The sequence below is a fragment of the Puma concolor genome, chromosome C1 (genome assembly GCF_028749965.1).
Source record: "Puma concolor isolate L17-30 chromosome C1, mPumCon1.1.hap2, whole genome shotgun sequence".
NCBI classification, from domain to species: Eukaryota; Metazoa; Chordata; class Mammalia; order Carnivora; family Felidae; genus Puma; species Puma concolor.
In genome coordinates, this window is record NC_141674.1 from 142768722 (window position 1) to 142790272 (window position 21551).

Sequence of the window (21551 nt, forward strand, 5' to 3'; positions counted from 1 at the left end):
TCTCTTGAATGAAAGGTTAACCCAATATAGAATTCTAGGATGATAGCTTGTCTTAGCACTCTAAATGTATTGTTTCACTGTCTTTTGGCTTCTATTTGGTAATGTGAAATCTGTTGTCAGTCGATCTATTGGTCCTTTGAAACTAATCTTTTTCTTTCAAGTTGCTTGGCAGATTTTTCTTTGTCTTTGATGATGTGCAGTTTTACAGTAATATCTCTAAATGAAAGAGAAACTTAAAAATTAGAAAAATGAATTAAAAAACAAAAAAATAAAAATTAGAAAAATGAAGGAAGGAAGGAGCTATATTCAACTAAAAAAAGGCAGGAAAATTTCCAGAATTGATGAAAGACATGTTTCCTTAGATTAAAAAATATACAACCATGTCATGAACAGAATAATTATAAACAAATCTACTACCCAGAATGTCTAAAAATACATGGATATCTAAACGTAAATATGAATAACAAAAGAGCTTAGCAAGGTCATAAAATACAAGGTCGATATTTTAAAATCAATGAGATTTTGGGGCGCCTGGGTGGCTCAGTCAGTTAAGCATCAGACTTTGGCTCAGGTCATGAACTCATGGTTTGTGAGTTCAAGCCCCACTTCAGGCTCTGTGCTGTCAGTGCAGAGCCTGCTTCAAATCCTCTGTCTCTCTCTGCCCCTCCCCCATGCGCATACCCACACTCTCCCTTTCTCTCAAAAATAAACATTTAAAAAAATAAAAATAAAATCAATATTTATCTGAGCAATGAACTTTAGAAAAATATCATTTATACTAGCATCAAAAAACATCAAATGCCTAAAAATAAATGTAATAATAGATGGGCAAGACCTCCATGCAGGAAGTACCCATGTACATGGTTTAGAAGATGTGATATTAGAAAGATATCAATTCTCTCCAAATTGATCTATAGATTTAAGGTAAAACCAATCAAAATGCTAGCAATTAGGGATAAGGTAAGGGGAAATTAAAAACCTGATTATAAAACAGCCAAGATCATACTCAAGAAAAGGAACAAAGTAGAAGGACTTCACTGCCAGATATCAATACATCCTACAAAGCTACAGAAATTAAAATGTGTGGGGAGCCTGGGTGACTCAGTTGGCTGAGCATCTGATTCTTGGTTTAGGCTCAGGTCATGATCCCAGGGTCGTGGGATCAAGCCCTACGCAGGGCTCTGTGATAAGAGTGGAGCTTGCTTAAGATTCTCTCTCTCTCTTAAAAAAAAAAAAAGCTCTCTCTCTCTCTCTCTCTCTCTCTCTCTCTCTGCTTCTCTCCCCAACTCACACACTCTGTCTCCCTCTCTCAAAAAAGTAAAAAATAAAATAAAATAGTTAAAATCTTATTTAAAAAAAGAAGAAATTAAAATGTGTTATTAGTATAAGAACAGATAAATAGACCAACGGAAAAACTGAATCTAGAAATAGACCTAGACACTTACAGTAACCCAATTTATAATAAAAGTATCACCATAATACTATAGAGAGAATGAGATTATCAATAAATGATTCCAGGTCAACTGAGGGAAAATGTCAATCTCCACCTCACACCATATATATACATAAACACTTATTCCAAATGAATCATAGACCTAAATGTGAAAGGCAACACACTAAACCTCCCATATGATTACATACAAAATGTGTTCCTGATCTTAGCTCAGGCAAAGATTTTTTTCAAAGAAACACAAAAAGTACTAAATATAAAGAAAAAGATCAATGAACCAGACTTCATTTAATTTTACAATTTCTGTTAATTAAGAGGTACCATTAAGAAAGGGAAAAGACCAGAGGGGCCTGGGTGGCGCAGTCGGTTAAGCGTCCGACTTCAGCCAGGTCACGATCTCACGGTTCGTGAGTTCGAGCCCCGCGTCAGGCTCTGGGCTGATGGCTCAGAGCCTGGAGCCTGTTTCTGATTCTGTGTCTCCCTCTCTCTCTGCCCCTCCCCCGTTCATGCTCTGTCTCTCTCTGTCCCAAAAAATAAATAAACGTTGAAAAAAAAAAAAATTTTAAAAAAAAAAAAAGAAAAAAAAGAAAGGGAAAAGACCAGCAAACTTGGGGATTAGTTATTACCATAATAATTATTATTATTATTACTATTGCCTTGTGTTGTTATGTCTCTATGTCTCACTTTCCACTTTATATAAATAATTAAATTTCTTTCTGCTGTCTATTACTCTGCCAAGTAAAAAATACCTGATCAGACTCATGAAATTTGTTGGACTTATGTTTGGAATCACCTGAACTTAAAAAAAAAGAAAGAAAAAAAGAAAAGCTATATGATAGTGTTCATTAAATATGTTTGGGGAGAACCTGGAAAGCACAGCAAAAATACAGACTATAATTCTTAAAAACAGCTGAAACTGAAGCACAAGATACTAAGTTGCTTAATGGTCTGAAAAAAACATCTCATACATATTAAAATTCTTTGAACAGAAAAAATAAACTGTAGTTTTAAACATGGACCATAAATTAAAAGTCATAAAGGCAAACAGTATAAATAATACAGGCACTGGTTCGTGATGGCACTGCTGGTCATGTGGGCAAACCCTACAAATTGTGCTCCAAGATGAGTAACAGCAGGGATTTATTCATTTGATGATGATTAAAGATGCTCCCTGGCTGAGATGAGTTTAACAGCTAGTAAGAAAAATTGAAAAGACACTTTGCATTGTTGTATTTTTTCTAAAATGTAGTTTTTTTATTATTCTAATTTTCCATAATCTATAGCAGTACAGTTTGCTGTATCATATTTTGCTCACAGTGCATAAATCAGACATCAGTAGTTACCCCTAAGAGTCAATTTTTTTATTTTTCCATCTTAAGTGTTTCATAAATTTTACTGAAAAGGATACCCCAATGTAAATGGGTAAATGCCTTTGGTTAAAATTAATTATCACTTAATATCCATAATCACGTAAAAGCAACATGTTGGCATTTCATTATAGTAAATATTTATATTCTTTGAAGGTTTGAGTATTTCTGGCTAAAGAAATATGTGGAAAAGTTCCATTAACTTGAGATTTCAAGACAGAGAAAAATGAATTACTTGGAATGAATCAAAACAGCTTTATGGAATAAATTTATACATGTATGTGTGTATATGTCCCATATATATACATTCCATATACAGTACTCTATATATATGGTTTGTATACTTAGGAATCAATTTCTATGTAAATAACTACACTGTCTACACAGGCTAACAGCCCTTTACACCATCTTGGGAGATCTGGGCAATAAATTCCTTCCAGGGAAGGTGCTACCACTAAGTTTACCTTGAAGCAAATCAATAAGTTCCTTCCTACTTCTCTTCCATAGCAACAGAAGCAAGAAACAAAATATGCTTAATGTACAAAAGATGTACCTTCCTTTTAAATGTTACTAGTCAAGAAGAGAATCAATTTTATTTCAATACTTTCAAGTCTGTAAACATTTTCTTGCAGTACTCTATATGGCAGTCTATGGTCTTCATAAATCATGTCTGCCAATTACCCCAGGTGAATATAAGCATACATCAACTGTTTCGCATAAAGATAAAAAATATACCTCAGGTCAGACTGCCTAGATTTAAATCTTAGCTTCATCAATGTTCAGTCTCTTGATTTTACATCCCCTAGTATACTCATCTATAAAATGAAGGCAATAATAATAATTGATAATAATATCATTCTCATAGGTACATTATTGAAAACTGACCTAAGCCAAATTGGCCATTCAGCAATCATCAGTTTCTTCTGGTAAATAACAAAAGCCTCTTTGATAAACTCCACAATTAACAATAAAAGGGACCATTTTCCCTTTATCCGCAAACTTCTTCTTGGTGGTGTGTTATAATGAAAACAGGTCTTTGGCAAAATTCCACCAGACGCGTCAACAATTACTAGCAAGCAAACACAAAAAGCCACACAGTCTATTACTTTAAGTTTGAGAAATGCCCACCATCTATATTCAAGCCCCTCAAAAGTCACCTTGTATCTAAGGCTCACTCTGAGGCCAATGCAACAATTTCTAATGGTAGGATGCCAACCTTATCTGCTCAGGATAGACAGAGCCCTCCATAAACCAGAGGAATACCACAATAATACACAAAGCTAAGTCACTCTAGGCAACATATGCACTGCATACCACTTAGCATTTATCACAATGCTGAGAAAGTGTGGTTAAAAGATTATAAATTACAAGTCTTAAAACACAAATGAGGAAAACCAGTTTTACAGTGGGTTATGGAATAGCTCCATACAGAATCCTCTATTCTTTATTCAGTAGATACCAAGTTGAGATCTGTTTTATGACACTGGAAGTGTAAGTTTTTAAAAGCCATGGACTAATAAAAGAAAACTCTGAATAAGGCAGTGACTGAGTATTTACTTGGCATTACCATGTGCTTAGCACCAAGCTAAAAGTTATTCAATATTCAAAAATTATTTCTCCTACTTTCAAATAATTTGTGATCAAAATGATGCAAAGAAAACATAAAGTGAAGTAATAAAATACTGATATTGTACATATAAACATAGATATAAAAGTTGTGTACAAAATCCACAAATGCTTTAGAAGGTCATAAAGACAGAAACAAACAAACAAAGCAGGGTCACTGGAGTTAGTCTCAAATAAGAGGCAAAATGTGCGTGTGAACCTTGAATAATGAGTAGGATTTAGACAGTTTGAAGAACCGGCATCTCCAGTAAAAGAACACAAACAAGGGCACAATTGTTTAACTTTGCTGTATTTAGAGCAAAGTATAGCCTGATCATGACAGAGTTTAAATGCAAGGAAGAAGTTAAAATGAGAAAGAAGGGATGGTTCCAAATATAAAACCCTTTAAACAACATTAAAGTAAGTATGGATTTGATGTGAGAAAAAGTAGGAAGCCATTGAAGAGGTATAACTGGAGCCCTTTTAGTTGGAAGGCTCAGTACGAATAAGTACGTGGTAAATTGAATAATGGCCCACCAAAGAAGTCCATCTCCTAATCCCTGGAACCTGTGTATATGTTACCATACACTGCAAAGGGAACTTTGCATATGTGATTATGTTAAGGAAACTGAGGCATGAAATTACCCTGAATTATCCAGGAGGGCCTAATACAATCACAGGGGTCCTTTTAACAGGGAGGCAAGGGGGGGAGGAAGGGGGGGGGCTGGCACCTGGGTGGCTTAGTCGGTTGAGCATCCAACTTCGGCTCAGGTCACAATCTCACGATTCCTGAGTTCCAGCCCCAAGTTGGGCTTGTGCTGACAGCTCAGAGCCTGAAGCCTGCTTTGGATTCTGTGTCTCCCTCTCTCTCTGCCCCTCCCCTGTTCTCTCTCTCTCCCTCTCTCTCTCTCTCTCTCTCAAAAATAAACAAAGATTTAAAAAAAAAATTTTTTTAAAGAGGGAGGCAAGGTGGTCTAAGCCAGATAAACAGTTATAACCGAAAAATAACAATCAGAGTGATTTGACCCCATTGGCCAAGGAATTCAGGCAGTCCCTAGAATCTGGAAATGGCAAGAAATGGATTCTCCCCTATTCCCCCCTAGATCTCCAGAAGGAACCAGCCCTGCCAAGATCTTGGTTTTAGCCCTGGAAGACACATTGTGGGCTTCTTCTGACCTCCAGAACTATAATATATGTGTTGTTTTAAGCCACTAAGTTGGTAGTAATTCGTTACAGCAGCAATACAAAATTAATACAGGGTAAACACAGTGAAAGCCTAAACTCAGAAAGGCTAGTTGCAAGGCTTCTCCTATGTAATGTAGAGAAGATCCACTAACTGAGAATTAGCAAAGTCTTGTCCCACCAAACACACATGTAGTTATTTGTGCCTACCTCCTCTCTGAAGGACTGCATTCATGATTTATCCAGAGAATTCTGTAGCTATAAGAAAGCTACTATCTCAAGTTTACTTCTTGCCAGAAAACTCAAAATCCTGATACAAACCAACTAAAAATCCATATACATTTAGAATTCAAAATCTTGTTTACATAAATATCCTTTGGGAAGTTACAGATTATTTCAGAGAATTCTAAAGTGTCTAGCACTTAAGAGAAATTATGCATGCAGTCTATAATCATGCAAGAGACTTCAAACATGCAACCTTAAAATTTAATTACAAAATTACAAATGAGAGGATTTAATTTGTCTTTCATAGATCTCTCCCATCGTCTAAAAAAGAGTCTAAATTTTAGTTACACAAAACTACAAGAGTAGAACAGATTTTCATTGCTGAGCCCAGAACTTCAAAAAGACACCATATCACACATAAAATGAGAGCATGTTTGTAAATATCTTTATATATGATATGACATATAATATGACTTGTTTTTTTGATCACCATAAATACTGAGCATAGGAAAAAAGACACAAAAAATTCACAGCATCAGAAAAAATTAGGAGGGTTGCTTTGCATATAACTGCTAGACTAATGGTCTTAACTGTCACTTTCATCATGTAATCAGAATTTAAAGATACAAACAGCATGACAAATCTCTCCTCTCATTTGGCCTCAACCCCACCAACAACGAGCCCAAAACTAAATTTAAAAAGAATGAGATCTTTCGGCACCTTCTAGAGAACAGTGGAACTTAGCAGGACAGAGTACAATTGTTTGAATTTTTTTTTTTCCAACGTTTATTTATTTTTGGGACAGAGAGAGACAGAGCATGAACGGGGGAGGGGCAGAGAGAGAGGAAGACACAGATCGGAAACAGGCTCCAGGCTCTGAGCCATCAGCCCAGAGCCCGACGCGGGGCTCAAACCCACGGACCGCGAGATCGTGACCTGGCTGAAGTCGGACGCCCAACCGACTGCGCCACCCAGGCGCCCCTTTTTTTTTAATTTTTTTTTTTTCAGAGTACAATTGTTTGAATGGCAAGGTAGCTCAGTGTTCTAGAATTCAAACAATGGATCTCACTGACCCCCATTCCATGTTGTAACATACTGTAGTTACATGTCAAGACCTGAGCAAAAGAAAATGGTGACCTGTTGTTGGATCTATTATTGCTGAGCTGTGATATAACATCCTAAGAAGGATCATGGGCCTAGCATTGACTTAAGTCACATCTACTTCCTGAACCAGGCATATTGAAGTGATTAAATAAGATGCTACATGTAAAATACTTAGTCCAGTGCTTGGAACAAAGCAAGTGTTCAATAAATAATAGCAATATGAAATTTGGTGATGACAATAACCATTGGCATGAAGACAGAAGACTGGGCCAGGGCTTTGAATAAACTAGACTTTCCCCCAACAACCTACCTCTAGAAGGAATGACCTAAGTGTAGAGGGAAACTTCCATGAAGGCCATTGGTCCCTGGAGCCCCATTGAGCTCTTTCCTAAGCTAAATGGCTGCACTAAATACTATGATAGTTGTACCGCTACTATCTCAGGACAGGAGAAACTTCCAACTCAATATTCAAAGGATGTAGGAACTATGGGCCTAATTTTTAATCTCTTCCACATTCACCATGACCCAATACTTGTGATAAGTATAACGATGCAGGATTCAGATTTCCCAATAAGGAAGAATTTCCTCCTGCGATCAGCAGACAGCATCCAAGGGTTGGCTCTTTCAGAGTGTGCCTCAGCTGCAGAAAGCTACTTCACTGTAGGCATTGTCTACTCAGTGAATGAATAAGGTGGGGGTATAAAACCTTGACCATTCTGGCCCAACACAGGATAACTTTGATAGCAACTGGCCTGGAGTTAGCCAAGGTTTTATCAGACTTGCATCAAAGTCCAACTTTTTTCTTTGCCCATTCTTGCTTCCTTCCTTAGGTGTTAATCCCTAAAAATCTCTGCATCTCAATCTGATTTTCAATGTCTGAGTCAGGAGAACCCAACCTGAGACAGTTAAGATGCTCGGACAAGCAAAATAACAATCCCCCAGAGATGTACATGTTCTAGTCCTCAGAACATGTGAATACGTTAGCTTACATGGCAAAAGGGACTTTGCAGATATGATTAAACTAAGGATTTGAGGCAGAGAGATTATTATCACAGATTATATAGGTGGGACTAATGTGATCATAAGATCCTTATAAGTGAAAGAAGGAGATAGGAGAGTCAGTCACAGAAGAAGATGTGACAGTGGAAGCCAAGATTAGAGCAACATGGTTGCTGGAAGGGAGTTAAAAACTAAGGTATATGGAAAGCCTTTAGAAGCTGGAAAAATTATCGAATATAGTCTCTCCTGGAGCACAGAAAAAATGCAGCCCTGATGATCCTTGATTTTAGCCTAATGAGATATATTTTACACTCACCTCCAGAACTGTAAGATAATAAATATTGTTTTAACAACAAACATAGTGTTAGGCAATTTGTTACGATAGAAAATGAATGTAAATTTTGGTACCTGGAAGTCAGATGCAGCTGTTAAAAAAAAAAAGTGGAAGTGGCTTTGGAATTGGGCAATGGAGAGAGGTTGGAAGACTTATGAGGAGCACGACAGAAAAGCCTGGATTGCCTACAGACTGTTTATAGAAATATAAATGTTAATGATTCCACAAGTGAAGACTCAGAAGAAAGACAGCCAAGTACAGAAAACATATATATAGTCTCAGAGAATACCTAAGTTGTCACAAAGAAACTGTTGGTAGAAATATGGACATTAAAAGTGCTAATGAGAGCTCAGACAGAAACTGGGAACATGTCATCGAAAACTAGAGGAAAAGTGGTCCTTGTTATATAGTGACAAAAAGTGCACATGAATCATATCCTGCAGGTATGTAGAAAGCAAACTTACAAATCATAACTTGGATATAAAGCTGATACTTCCAAGTGAAGTGTTGAAAGTGTGGCCTGGTTTCTTCATGCTGCTTACAGTAAAACACCAGAGGGAAGAGACAGGTTGAAGGAAGAATCATTCAGCCAAAAAGAAATTAGGACTAGATGATTTGAAAAACTCTTAACCTATCCATATCTCAAAAGACACTAAAATTAGGAGAGTCACTGCTAGGAAATCATGCTCTGGAGAAAAAGCTGAGGGTGTAGATGAACAACCTTCACAGGGATCAAAAAGTTAGAACGTTCAGTCCCAGAGAGTTCTTTGTAGAGATTAGGCATGTAACTCATGGATCCTCTCAACTATCTCAGAAGTCAGGAATTGAGTACCAGAGATTGGGTTATCCAAGCAATCTCTGCAGAGAGCTTCTTATCTAATGGAGTAAATCCCCATGACATACACAGGAGATCCACAAGATTCTTGAGAATATTAAAGCAGTAGAAACACTGTCAGCTTGCACTAAAGGGGATAGAGAGACGATGAAATGAAAGTTGTCAGGCTCCCAAGATTCTGCAAGCAGGAAACAGATGGATAAAACTACTCATCTGCAAACACCTGCTCTCCTTCATGAGCAGGAAGGACGACCAAGGGCATAGTCTCCGGCCCAGAGGGTGAAGCTGCAAACCACAGAGGTTTGTTCCCCAGCCTTGAAACCTAATGTTTTCCCAGCTGGATTTTGAAGTTGCTTGCAACTGGTGGCTTCTTCACTCTTTCCATTTTCTCCCCTTTTGAACTAGAATGTCTATGTCTATTATCTTATGCCTATTCCACTATTGTATTTGGGGAGCTGGTAACTTGTTTCTTGAGTTCCACAGGTTCACAGATGGAAATTAATTGTGCTTCAGAATTACCCAGAACCTCACCCACACCTGATGAGAAGTGGGATATTTGAGCTAATGAGATTTGGGACTTTGAGTTAATGCTATAACAGGTTGACACTTTTTGAGATGTTGAGATGGAGATGAATGTATTTTACCTCTGGACAGAAGTAAATCTTCATGAGACAAAGGACAGACTATGTTAGATAGATAGAAAGATGTCTATATCCTAATCCCCAAAACTTGTGAACATGCTATTTTATTTTTCTTCTATCCAGAATACCAAAGCCATAATGGAGGGTAGAAAACAAAAGAAAGAAAAAAAGCTGAGTAAAGTAACTTTGCTTTTTCTTATAGCGCAGGAGAAAGACATGGCATTTATCTGGATTTTCTTTTTACTCTGAGCAGAAGGTCTTGGCAATAAACATCTGGAAGCTTGTCCACTATAAATTGTTTGGTCTCTTTCCCCCTGTTTCACGAGGCCATGGTGATATTATACTCTTGGAATTCCTCCTTTCATCTGCTTCCTTTCCACTGACAGTTTGTAAAGGATGGGCCACACTGGGAATGAAAACTAAGCAGCTGTTTCTCAAAATACCACAAGACTTTAGGCTCTATACAGCTAAAAGTAAATAACAGAAAGACAATTTGTTCTAGGTTGTAGTAGTTTCAGTTTCCTGGAGCTGCACCCAAATGCCCATGAGGTCCTGTGAGACCTGACCTAATAACTTGGGAAGTCCTAGGGGAAGGGTTTAACAACCAGTTGGGAAAATTGCAAATGGACCTTATTTATTTATTTATTTACTTTTTGCTTTTGTTAATCTTAGTAAAAATGGTTGCCATTTATTGGTTCTATACAAAGGGCCAAACTCTCTTTGTATACCTTCTACATATATAGATATGTTTTAGATATTAATGCCTCTGCTTTATACATAAGAAAATCGAGGTTTAACAGCCTTAAAAAATAAAAAATGTGTACCTGATCCCTACTTAAAGGACACAGAGGCAAAATTAAAACACTGCTGCTGGGTGGCCGGGTGGGGCGCCTGGGTGGCTCAGTCAATTGAGTGTCCAACTTCAGCTCAGATCATGATCTCATTGTTCATGAGTTCCAGATCCTCTGTCCCTCTCGCTCTCTGGCCCTCCCCCGTTCATGATCTCTCTCTCTCTCTCTCTCAAAAATAAATAAACATTTGTTAAAAAAAAAAAACAAAAAACACTGGTCTATCTAAGCCCAGAACCCATATTCGTGATCACCATTCATTTACTACTGTTTCCCCCGTTCATTTTTGTATGAAAAGCAAGTGATAAGTTTTGAATTTAACTTACTCTACAGGATAGCATTTTATTATACTAATTGATTAAAATGTTTCTTCAAAATTCCTGTTAACCCTGACCCTTCTCTGCATCCAGAGTTCTGAAGGACTTTGGGCATATTTATGCCATAAGCAATCATTATAGAAGTCCCACCAGATCAGACAGAGACACAGCGGGCTTCAGGAAGAGATGTTTTGGATATTGTGGTATTTCCTTAAGAAGGTGACCTGTGTATGTCCCTCTCTTCTGAGTATATCCCAGATCCCCCAGATTTGTAAGGGAATTTGAAAGCAGAAGACACCCGTGTCTTTGCCCCAAATACAGCCTAGGGAAGTGGCAAGTGTCCTAGAGAAATCCTCCAGCCCTCCCACATTTCCATGACAAATATGACATATGAGGAGAGTAGAAATGGCTAAGTGGGCAGGGCTGAAAAAGCCAGAGTGGGATAAGAAAACCTCTGGACGTCTCCCCCACTCCAAGAGAGGTTTGGCACTGCTGAAGAGAAGTCTTGCAGATGCATGTCGGGCAACACGGCTGTCATTTGCCAGACAAACTGACAGGAGAGAAGATCAAAGGTGTCCTTCTAGACTTCTGACTAGAGAGATGACAACCATGGACCAGTTCCCACCTCACCACCACTACTTCCTACTCATTGGCTTTCATTACTAGATTTAGACGCTGCTGTGCCGATGGGGGTGGTAAAATCCAGAATGGACTAAGCTTATTGTGAATTAAATTTTTGACTTAGTGCAACGTGAGATTACTCTGAATTAAATGTTACTTAATTTCTGATATCTACTGGAATAGAAACTCAAAATATAAATTAAATTATGAGGAGGGAGCATAGGGAAGAAAATTAATTTTCCACCTATCCTTCTGATTTCTTAGCTGGGAGTCCTGTAATAAAAGACAGATTAACAAGAGAAAAACAAACAGAAGTTTATTAACATGAGATCTATGGGCAATATCAGGAAAAAATAAGTAATCCTCAAGGTGGCTTAGAATCCAGGATTAAGTACCATATTAATCGTGAAACAAGAGGAAGCATGTAGACATTTCAGGGAAAAGTAAATTATTTTTAGGAAAGATAAAGGAGTCCTTAGAAGAAAATAAAGGAGGTATGATGATAGTTTGTGACAAGGTCCATCTGGGTATGGTGACAACTTCTAGTCCTCTCTCTTGTGACAAGAGTCAATCTTCCCTGGCTGATAAAACTCCCAGGGTGGGGATTTATGACAATTGGATTTCTTTTGGAAAACATATCTTTAGGCAGATAGTGGAGTTCAGAGAAAGCCTGTCCCTGCATTTGGTGTTTTTAGGGTACCTTCAGCTCAAAATAATCAATATACCATAGCAGCATATTTGACGTGGAAAGTGTTGAACTCCAACAGTCACAGTCTGGAGTGGCATAATCTGCTACCCTTTAGGGGAAAAGATGATATTTTCTTGTATATCTGACTTTGTAATCTAAGAGATACACATTAACCATAAATGATCCAAAACTAGACCAGAAGTATAAATTATAAGAAAATACCATCTGTGCTTTTTTTTTTTACTTTTGAAAGGAAATTTCAAACACTCACAAAAGTAGAACAAGCAGTATACTGAACCTCACTTCCAGCAATTAGCAAGATGTCAACCTTGTTTCATCTATTAACACACACAGATACACGCACTTGCTTTATTGTAGAATATTTTGTAATGAATTATAGGCATCGTATAATTTCATACAAAATTTTTCCATGTGTACATTTAATAGCATTTAAAAGGAGTTTTTTAGCATTACCAAGATACCATCATCACACCTAATAAAATTAACAACAGTTCCATAATATAATGTTTAGCGGCTGTTCAAATTTCCCTAGTTGTCCCACAAACATCTTTTTAATGCTGGTTTGTTTGAATCAGGATCCAAACAAGGTCCATAGATTGTATTTAGATAATAGGTCTCATAAGGCTCTTCTAATGCCTAACCGTTGACTCTTTAAAATTTGTGGTTTTTTGAATTTCAGGTACACACATAATCACGTCTGTGGACTGAGATGAGCACTAAATCCACAAGTTTACAAACTGATCTATATGTGGTCAAAGGTTGTGCTCAATCCAGCTGGAGGACAAAGAAGAATTCATCAGAAAGGGGTCTGGCTCCCTCTAGTGCTTTTTCAGATAGCAGCTGTCTCTGAACTCAAACCAAGTAAAAACAGAAAAATAATCTTGATGTAAATAGTTCCATACTATAATCTTGTAGCCACGTATTTCTTAAAACATACTATCCAACAGTAAAAGGGGAATTATTTTCTTCATTTTAATAATTAAAGATAACAGTTATTGAATGCCAAGTAGAGAGTCAGTTCCTCATGGTATTTCCAATCATGGAGGATATCATTGTCCATCACTCAAAGTAGCATTACCGTCATTTACTCTAGAATATCTTGCTGCTGTTTCCAAGATATCCCTATTGTTTTAATAGCCCCTTTATTTCAAACTACTACTGTTACATATCATTCAGTATTCTATTTGGGGGTAGCCAGGCATTTCTCTAAAAGCAATTCGATGTCTCATAGTTGCTTTTGTCATTGCATAGAAGGATGAATAATAGAACAGAAGAGAGAGATAAAATGAAAGGAATACATATACACAGATTACAAAAATTCTTAAGACTAGGACATAGCACCAGGTAGCAAGAAAAGGGGGGCATAGACACTATTATATATAATCTACATATATTAAATTAATATATTTGAAAATAATAATTGATTATACAAAATGCTAGATTGGTATTCTAAAAAAGAAAGTGGGGCAAGAAAAGATATACCTAATTAAGCAAGACTTATTTGCCTTGAATGATTTTCACATCTATGAGTATATGGATATGCATGCATTTCCTGCCAAAATGTTAAGCTTTAAAGATATTTTTGCAATTTATATTCAAAAATCCTTATTGTTGTGTGACAGGCCATTTTTAAAAATGCACTCCTGAAAGAAGTAAAGCTGAATTAAAGTGAAAAGGAGGCAGGGAATAAATTGAATCCCACCCCATCTCTTAAATACTGGGTGAACACCCCCAAAGTCACTCACACAGAAATTCTCAGGGTAGCAGTAACTTAGTTATTTAACACTGGTCTCTTTTACATGTGAGAAATCTTTTCAGCTGTGTCAAAAGAATACCGAATGTAGCAAAACATTGCCACCTTTGAATTTTTCACTAAAAGCTAAGGTTCAACAACAAAATCCAATACACTTTTGATTAAACATGAATTCATTCTCCAACCCTGCTCAAACCTGACTTGACTGTGGTCAGTGTTGATTTACTCCTTACTCCCCAATGAAGCCTCAGGTTTTATTCTACGAATGATATAAACAGGACCTACAGAGAACTGTTTTTAGTGTTCATATCACTCTCTATCAGAGTGACCTTGGCTACAACTGGACAGCTCAGAGCTTAGGAAATGTACCAGTGTCAGATTGTTTTATATTTGCAATTATATGTTGGAGGGATGAGAACTAGACAGTAGATATCCCCACTACAAATCACTGTGAAGCCAGAATGAGGAATCTTCCGCCTATCTGGGGCCAAAGGAGAGACACCACAGGAGTAGGGCTGGTGGAAGGCTGCATAAGAGAGGCAAGGGTGAGCTGCACCATGACACCCCTGGATTATTAACCGCCCGCCTCTTCCCCGCCCCCCCCCCCCCACATCCCCACCACCCTACTCCAGCTAGTGGCAGTGTGATAAAGAAGCCAGAGACCCCTTCTCGGTGCCAGCCCCCTAGAGAACAGCAAGAGAGACAGGGCCTTGGAAACTAGGCAGTCTACTAGTCCTTCCAGATCTCACAGAAAGAATTTCTTTTCTTTAATTTTTTGTTTGTTTATTTATTTATTTATTTTGAGAGAGAGAGCGAGCGAGAAGGCAGGAAGGGGCACTGAGACAGAGAGAATACCAAGCAGGCTCCGGGTTGTCAGCGCAGAGCCCCCTTTGGGGCTCGAACTCCTCAACAGTGAGATCATGACCCGAGCCTAAACCAAGAGACCATTAACGGAAGGAGGAGCCACCCAGGCGCCCCCGGAAGGACAATTTCTGGCTCCTTCTTCCTGGCATCTTGGGCATATCTGAGGGCAATGGCTGTATCTACAGTCAATTCTCATTACTCACGATGGTTATGTCTTATAAAGTCGCTGCGAACACCGATTAGTTAGTAATATGGAGTCATCACCCTGAGGGGAAAGAACAGGGTTGGATTCCCCCCAAGCCTCTGGTCACAACATTTTCCTCAACCTCTCAATACGTAACCTTGTTTTATGTGGGTTTCCGCTTCCAGATGCATTACTTAATGTCTACGGCTGATTCATTAACACTGAATTCGTGTCCAACAGCACTGTAACTCACGCCCGAATGAAGTTTATCAGCGCAGTATTTTCTCGGTAAAGCACGGCGCAGCCTTGCTCACTTAGACACGCCAGACAGGACTCCGGCACTGCCCCCCGGGCCACTCCCAACAGCAAAATCGCTCAGTAACGTGAAAAACATGGCACTAAACACCAGACAAAGGACACCTGTTTACAGCGAGAGTGCTGAAATAAGAAGTGTCACCCCGTTCCGGAACACGTGTGGGAACATGTTGGGAACAAGCTAGTCACGCCACTCAATTTTTTTTACCTTTTGTGCATGTCCGGGAATGGGGCTACAAATACATTTTATCGAGTGGGTAAATTCACAAACCCAGAATCCATCAAATAAGGACAACAGGCTGTATCTGTGAGGAGAGACCTCTGTCCCTCCGAGGTGCATCCCTAGGGGCTGACCTACCTTGGCATAAGCACCGCTGAGTACAACACAGGCAGAGAGTCTTCCTTCTTCACCTGCAGAAACGACTACCAGATTAGCGATAGTCTCTGGGCTGGAGAGCCAGGAGGATACAGACCCCGCGGGTTCCATTTAAAATGGAACCTGAGGCTACGAAAGGACGAATCTCACGCATGCGCCCTCAGGGAAACGGAACTGAAGTGAAACTGATTTCCCGCCAATGCCTGATTTACAGAAGACCAAGACTTCTCCCCTGACCAATGAGCAGCCACGAAAAATCTCTCCCCATCCTCAAGCCAATACGAATACTGTTTGAGCTCTGGCTGCACTTCCTCCTTTCTGCACTCCTTGCCTATAAATACAGCCCACCCAAATCCACAAAGGACTAGCCTGCAGCCTCCTTAAGCACGCGTTTCCCAAATTGCAATTCCTCCACCTTTCCTGAATAAACTCAATTTCTGGTCATTTGCGCTTATCTCAGTTTACCTCTTTTTTTAGGGTGGCACACTGAAATGACACCAATAGAGGCAATCCTTAACCAGGATGGGTTCCCGTGGTAAACTGAGCAGGCTTACCAGGTTTCTTTCCTTCAGTCCTGACCTCTCTGCCGAGTTAAGTATTCCTGGGGCTTTTAGAATTAGAGAAAGAGAGGACCCCAGGACTCACAGTTGATGAATTTGAACCCTGCATTGGACTCCGCACTGACTATACAGGGCCGGCTTGGGATTCTCTCTCTCTCTCTCTCTCTCTCTCTCTCTCTCTCTCTCTCTCTCTCTCCCTCTCTCTCTCTCTCCCTCTCTCTCTCTCTCCCCTTTCCCACTCGCACTTTGTCTCTCTCTCAAAACAAATAAATAAACTTTAAAAAAAAAAATAGTAATGATAGAAGTCATTCATTTAAATATTTAAAAAGAGTGTAATCTTACCTTACACCCAATGTGATACAATAGAATAGTTAAAAGGGTTTAAAGAAATTTCCTGTGTGGCATGGTTTACAACATACAGCTAACTGCAGAAGTACACCCCATCACACTCCTGTCCCCCTGCCACAGGAAAAAAAAAAAAAATGAAAAGAATACGTATACACCGATTACAAGGGTGGAAGCTGAAAGCTACAAGAATCTAATCTAACCCAATCTAAGTCATCCTGGACGCAGAAAGCTACAAAGTCAAGTGTCTCTTAACATAAAGCCAGAGCTCAGCCCTGTTGGGGATCAAGAGGTAGAGTCACCTATTGTCACAGCCTGGACAAGAATCACTCGCTCTTCCCCCAGACATAAAAAAAACAAAAAACAAAAAACATCAAGACATAATTCTGATATGCCCTCCCAAAATTATGCAGTGAAACAATGAACCCTGCTTCAGTTTGACTTCTGTACACATGGGGAGACCAGAGGGCATTCTCTTTTAGAAGAGATGTTTTATAACATCAAGCAGTATCTTCCTTACCATGTGCCTCCTATTATTAATAAAGGCCTGAAGCAAAAGCAAATGTAAAGAATACTGTTCAAATCATCTTACTGTAGCTACTCTGAACTATGACTCCTTCTCCCCTAAGAGTGACAGGGAATGGTAAGAATGGCTCCCGTTTGCTACAAGGGGCCAAGCCCCAGGCTAAAGACCTCGTCTTATTATCACAAAATCTTGTAAGGTCATAGTTTTTATTCCCTTTTTATAGATGTGGAAACTGAAGGCCCAAAGTTGCAAGTCAGCAAATAGTGTTCCTAAAATTTAACCTTAGATCTACAAAACTACAAAACCCATGCTCTCAGTCTCTTTGCTGTATGACTGCCACATAAGCAGTGTTCTTCCCACACACAGTGCTGCCCATGAATAAGTGATGCTTACTAGCTTTAGTAAAAAAAGGAAAACAGGCTCAATCAGTTGAGCACCTGACACTTGTTTTTGGCTCAGGTCATGATTTCACAGTTCATGGGATCAAGCCCCGTATTGGGCTCTGTGCTGACAGCTTGGGATTCTGTCTCCCCCCTCTCTCTGCTCCTCCCCTGCTCATGCTCTCTCTCTTTCTCAAAATAAATAAACTTTAAAAAAAAAAAAAAGGAAAAGACATTTTCTCATTTGAAAATTAGACATTAAAAAAACAAAATATTAGTTAATATATGATGCAATACTAATCTTTTATGAGCATGAGTAGGCTATACCTATCAGAAAACACATGCTGTAAATAGATAAGAAAGAACATAAGATTAAATGTTGCAAGTAATTTCAAGGTAGGACAATTAACACCAGCCAGACAGCACAAGCCTCCCAGATATCACTAATCATTTTAGATACATTAATCTGATAGTGGCATATAGGATGAACTGAGTGAGGGCATGGGGGTGGGCAGAGCGCAGCCAGGAAGGCAAGTTAGGAGAATATTGCACCCACTCAGATATGAGCTAATCACAGAAGTGGCACACAGAATGGAGAAGAGGAAGCAAATACAAGGGATGGTATGGAGATAGAATCCAAAATGTTTGGTCATTTACAGAATGAGAGAAGGAAATTGTGGGGTTTTCAGTCTAAGAGGCACCTTGCCAGGGAGAAAGGAGGGTAAGGTGTCTACTTTGGTTGACATTTTTTATAAACTTTAAACAGTTAACCCATAAACATCTACCTTCTTCTGGAGCAAATTGTTCTTCCCAATATTCACGCACATCCCTCGAAAATGCTACCCTTTTTACATTTTATTTTTTTATTACCTTCTTGAAATCACATATTATTTTAAATTGGTTTTTCCCACAACAACAAAAAAAAAGCCATTTTTATATTCCATATCCCTCTTCCCTCCCCCAACTGCTGGAAGACCCTATTCTTGAAGTTAATACTCTTATAATATCTGAATCAATAAAATAGTTGTTAGACTAATTTCTTCCAGGATTAAATTTCATAAAAAATCAAAAGGAAGCATATTCTGCTCCTATTGCTTTTCTCAGTATTGCTAGAAATACGTTAACTGCAGGACAGTCTTGACACACATACATAGGCTATATAGTATTTTCTGCTAGTTAAATATTTTAATATATCAAGCACTAATGTGTAGACTGTTTACAGACATTGAGAACCACCACTCCCCCCCCCCCCCCCCATTGACCTCCAGATACAAGAGTAGACAAACCCAGCAAAACTTCACAACTATCTAATTAAATCACAAGGGACTTTTTGTCTCACTGGTGAAACCCAGTCAGGAACTATGCAAATGGAAAGAACCATCCCAAGTACTTTTAGGGAGCATGCTTAGTGCCTTCCTGCCAGGAACAATTACTGACCAACTTGCATGAGAAGAATATAAAAGGGAGGGATAACTTATTTGAGTTTCTCTTGCCAGAATTTCCTACATTGAAGGAAATCATACAAGTAGGAAATGAGGACACATTCTAAAGGGGTAAGAGATTAATGTTAGTATTATGATATTGGCAAGTGGGAATACTGTATAAAAAGAAAATTCTTAGACCAAGGAACACACATTTATAAGATACTTATTTTAGTTCAAAACCCTGTATAAATTCTGGGTGGAGCACAAAAATTGTTCATACATATCATAAGTGTTCATGGAATGTCTACTATGTGCCAGTACTTATAAACAGAGGATAAATAACACAGAAAAAGACAAAATTCCTGGCCTCACAGAGGCCAATAGTGGGAAAGGAAGATAAGAAACCAACTAACTAAATGTACTGTGAAATACTGTCACAAGAAAGCTGAGTGTAGAGTACACAACAGGGACCCCCACACAAAACCAACTGCAAGATTCAGAGGCTCTCCAGAACTTATTTGAAAAAAGGCTTGTGTATTGGTTTCTTAGAGCCGCCATAACACATTACCACAAAGTTGGTGGCTTAAAACAACAGAAATTTATTCTTTCACAATTCTGGAGACCAGAAGTCTAAAACCATGGTGATGGCAAGATCGTGATCCATTTGAAGACTCTAGGGAAGAATTCTTCCTTGCCTCTTCCGGTTCTTGGTGGTTCCCAGACATCTTTGGCATTCCTTGGCTTATAGCTACATCAGTAGCCTCCATTGTCACGTGAACATTTCCTCTGTCTCCTCTGAGTCTCTGTGTCCTCTCCCTTTCTTATAAGGACAACAGATAAGGCCTCACTCCAATCCAGTAAGATATCATCTTATCTAATCACATCTATAAAGACCCTATTTCCAAATAAGTTTACATTCTGAGGTTCCATATAGACATGAACTGTGAGGGGATACTATTCAACCCACTAAACCAGGCAAGAAATGACATGACCCTGATCTAAGGTAGTGGAGAGAAGGGGAAGAAGTCTAAACAACTCTTGGTTTTCTAGCTTGAGTCACATGTTGGCTCCAGCCCTGAGATGAGACATTCTAAGCAGAGGGAGCTTTCCTTGGGGTGTTGGTACTATCAAGCTCTTAGAATAGTAACTACTATTTTTGAATATGTATTACTTGCTACGATTTCTAAAAACTCACAATAATAGCTGATAACACTGAAGCTAATGGGGTAAGGAAATTTTCTTCAGTTTGGAAGAAGTGAAAAATGAGAGAGAAGGGGTCAGTGGAGAGTATAGAACAGAGCCCACTGGAGTTGAAAGGGTTTTTAATTTCATAGGCCAGTATTTATACCAGGAAATGGCCTTAGAGTAGTGAAATTTAGGCAGGAGAGTTACGTTTCTTAAACTACTGTCTTTGGGAACTCCATACATTGTCACCAACATGGCTTATATGAAGAAATTCACAAAGGAAATTGGACATTTGTATGTATGACTCTCTAATGACAAATCAAGGAAATCTTGTCCATCAGATAAAATTTGTAAACACTAAGCTGTCAATTAAAGTATTTTAAGTTATTCTAAAAAAAACAAAAACAAAAAAAACCCAAAAACTAAGTTGTCAAAAATCAGGCATCCCTAAACTTGGTGTTCATCTACCAAACCAAGTGCTGTTTTGCCCTCCCTCCTCATCCCTTTGGCTAACACCCATCCATCAGCTCTTTGCCTCTGGGAAGCTTCTTCTGACCCTTATTAAAGAAAATTACTCAAAACACAGAAATAAGGCAAAAAATAATTATGTGACCCTTTAATGCCTTGCTAGACATGCTCCAATAAGCCCACTCGTGGGTCATCTCTTTTGGGGAATGTAACTTTGTTTCACTTAATTATCGCAATTGATTAGGGCACTGACACTTTACAACTCTGTACAGTTAGAATTTTAACTTCAAAAAAAAAAACATGATAAAGTGTGATTATTTTTCTGGCTAGCAGAGAAAACAACCCCTAAATCACAGTTTTATAACACTATTGAACATTGATCAGCTTTGTTTCCCATGTAGCAATCTTTATTAACACGCTACTGATTTTTAAATTCTATTACTCATATTCTTTTTGAAACAGTATTGTCATTATGCTAGTTCACTCCTCAATAATAAGGTAAATAAAGCTTTGACACATGCTCACTATCTTTTTTATGAAAATTATGCTAATAACTTGAAAATTATTAACATATCCCAGGAAAGAATTGACACCCCCTCTACCCTATCCCAGCTACTTCTATAGCAAGCACTAAGGTAATGGCTTGTTTGCCTTCTCTGTCAGACCAAGCAATAACTTCTAAGAAATTAGTGAACATAGCTGTCTTACATCCCACTGTTGTCTCCAGAACCCTGTAAAAGGATTGTCCCAGAGGATGAGCTCAATAAGAATTCCTGAATGCTTCTCTTACCCAAGTACCTCCGAACATTTTCTCCCATTCTTCTCCTTTGTCCATCTGGATCTGAAGCTTCTGGATAATGGCTCCGTTCACTACTGCAGCCTCTCTGAAAAGTATCAGCTTATTATCTACTTAAATGATAGGTTTTTTCCCCCC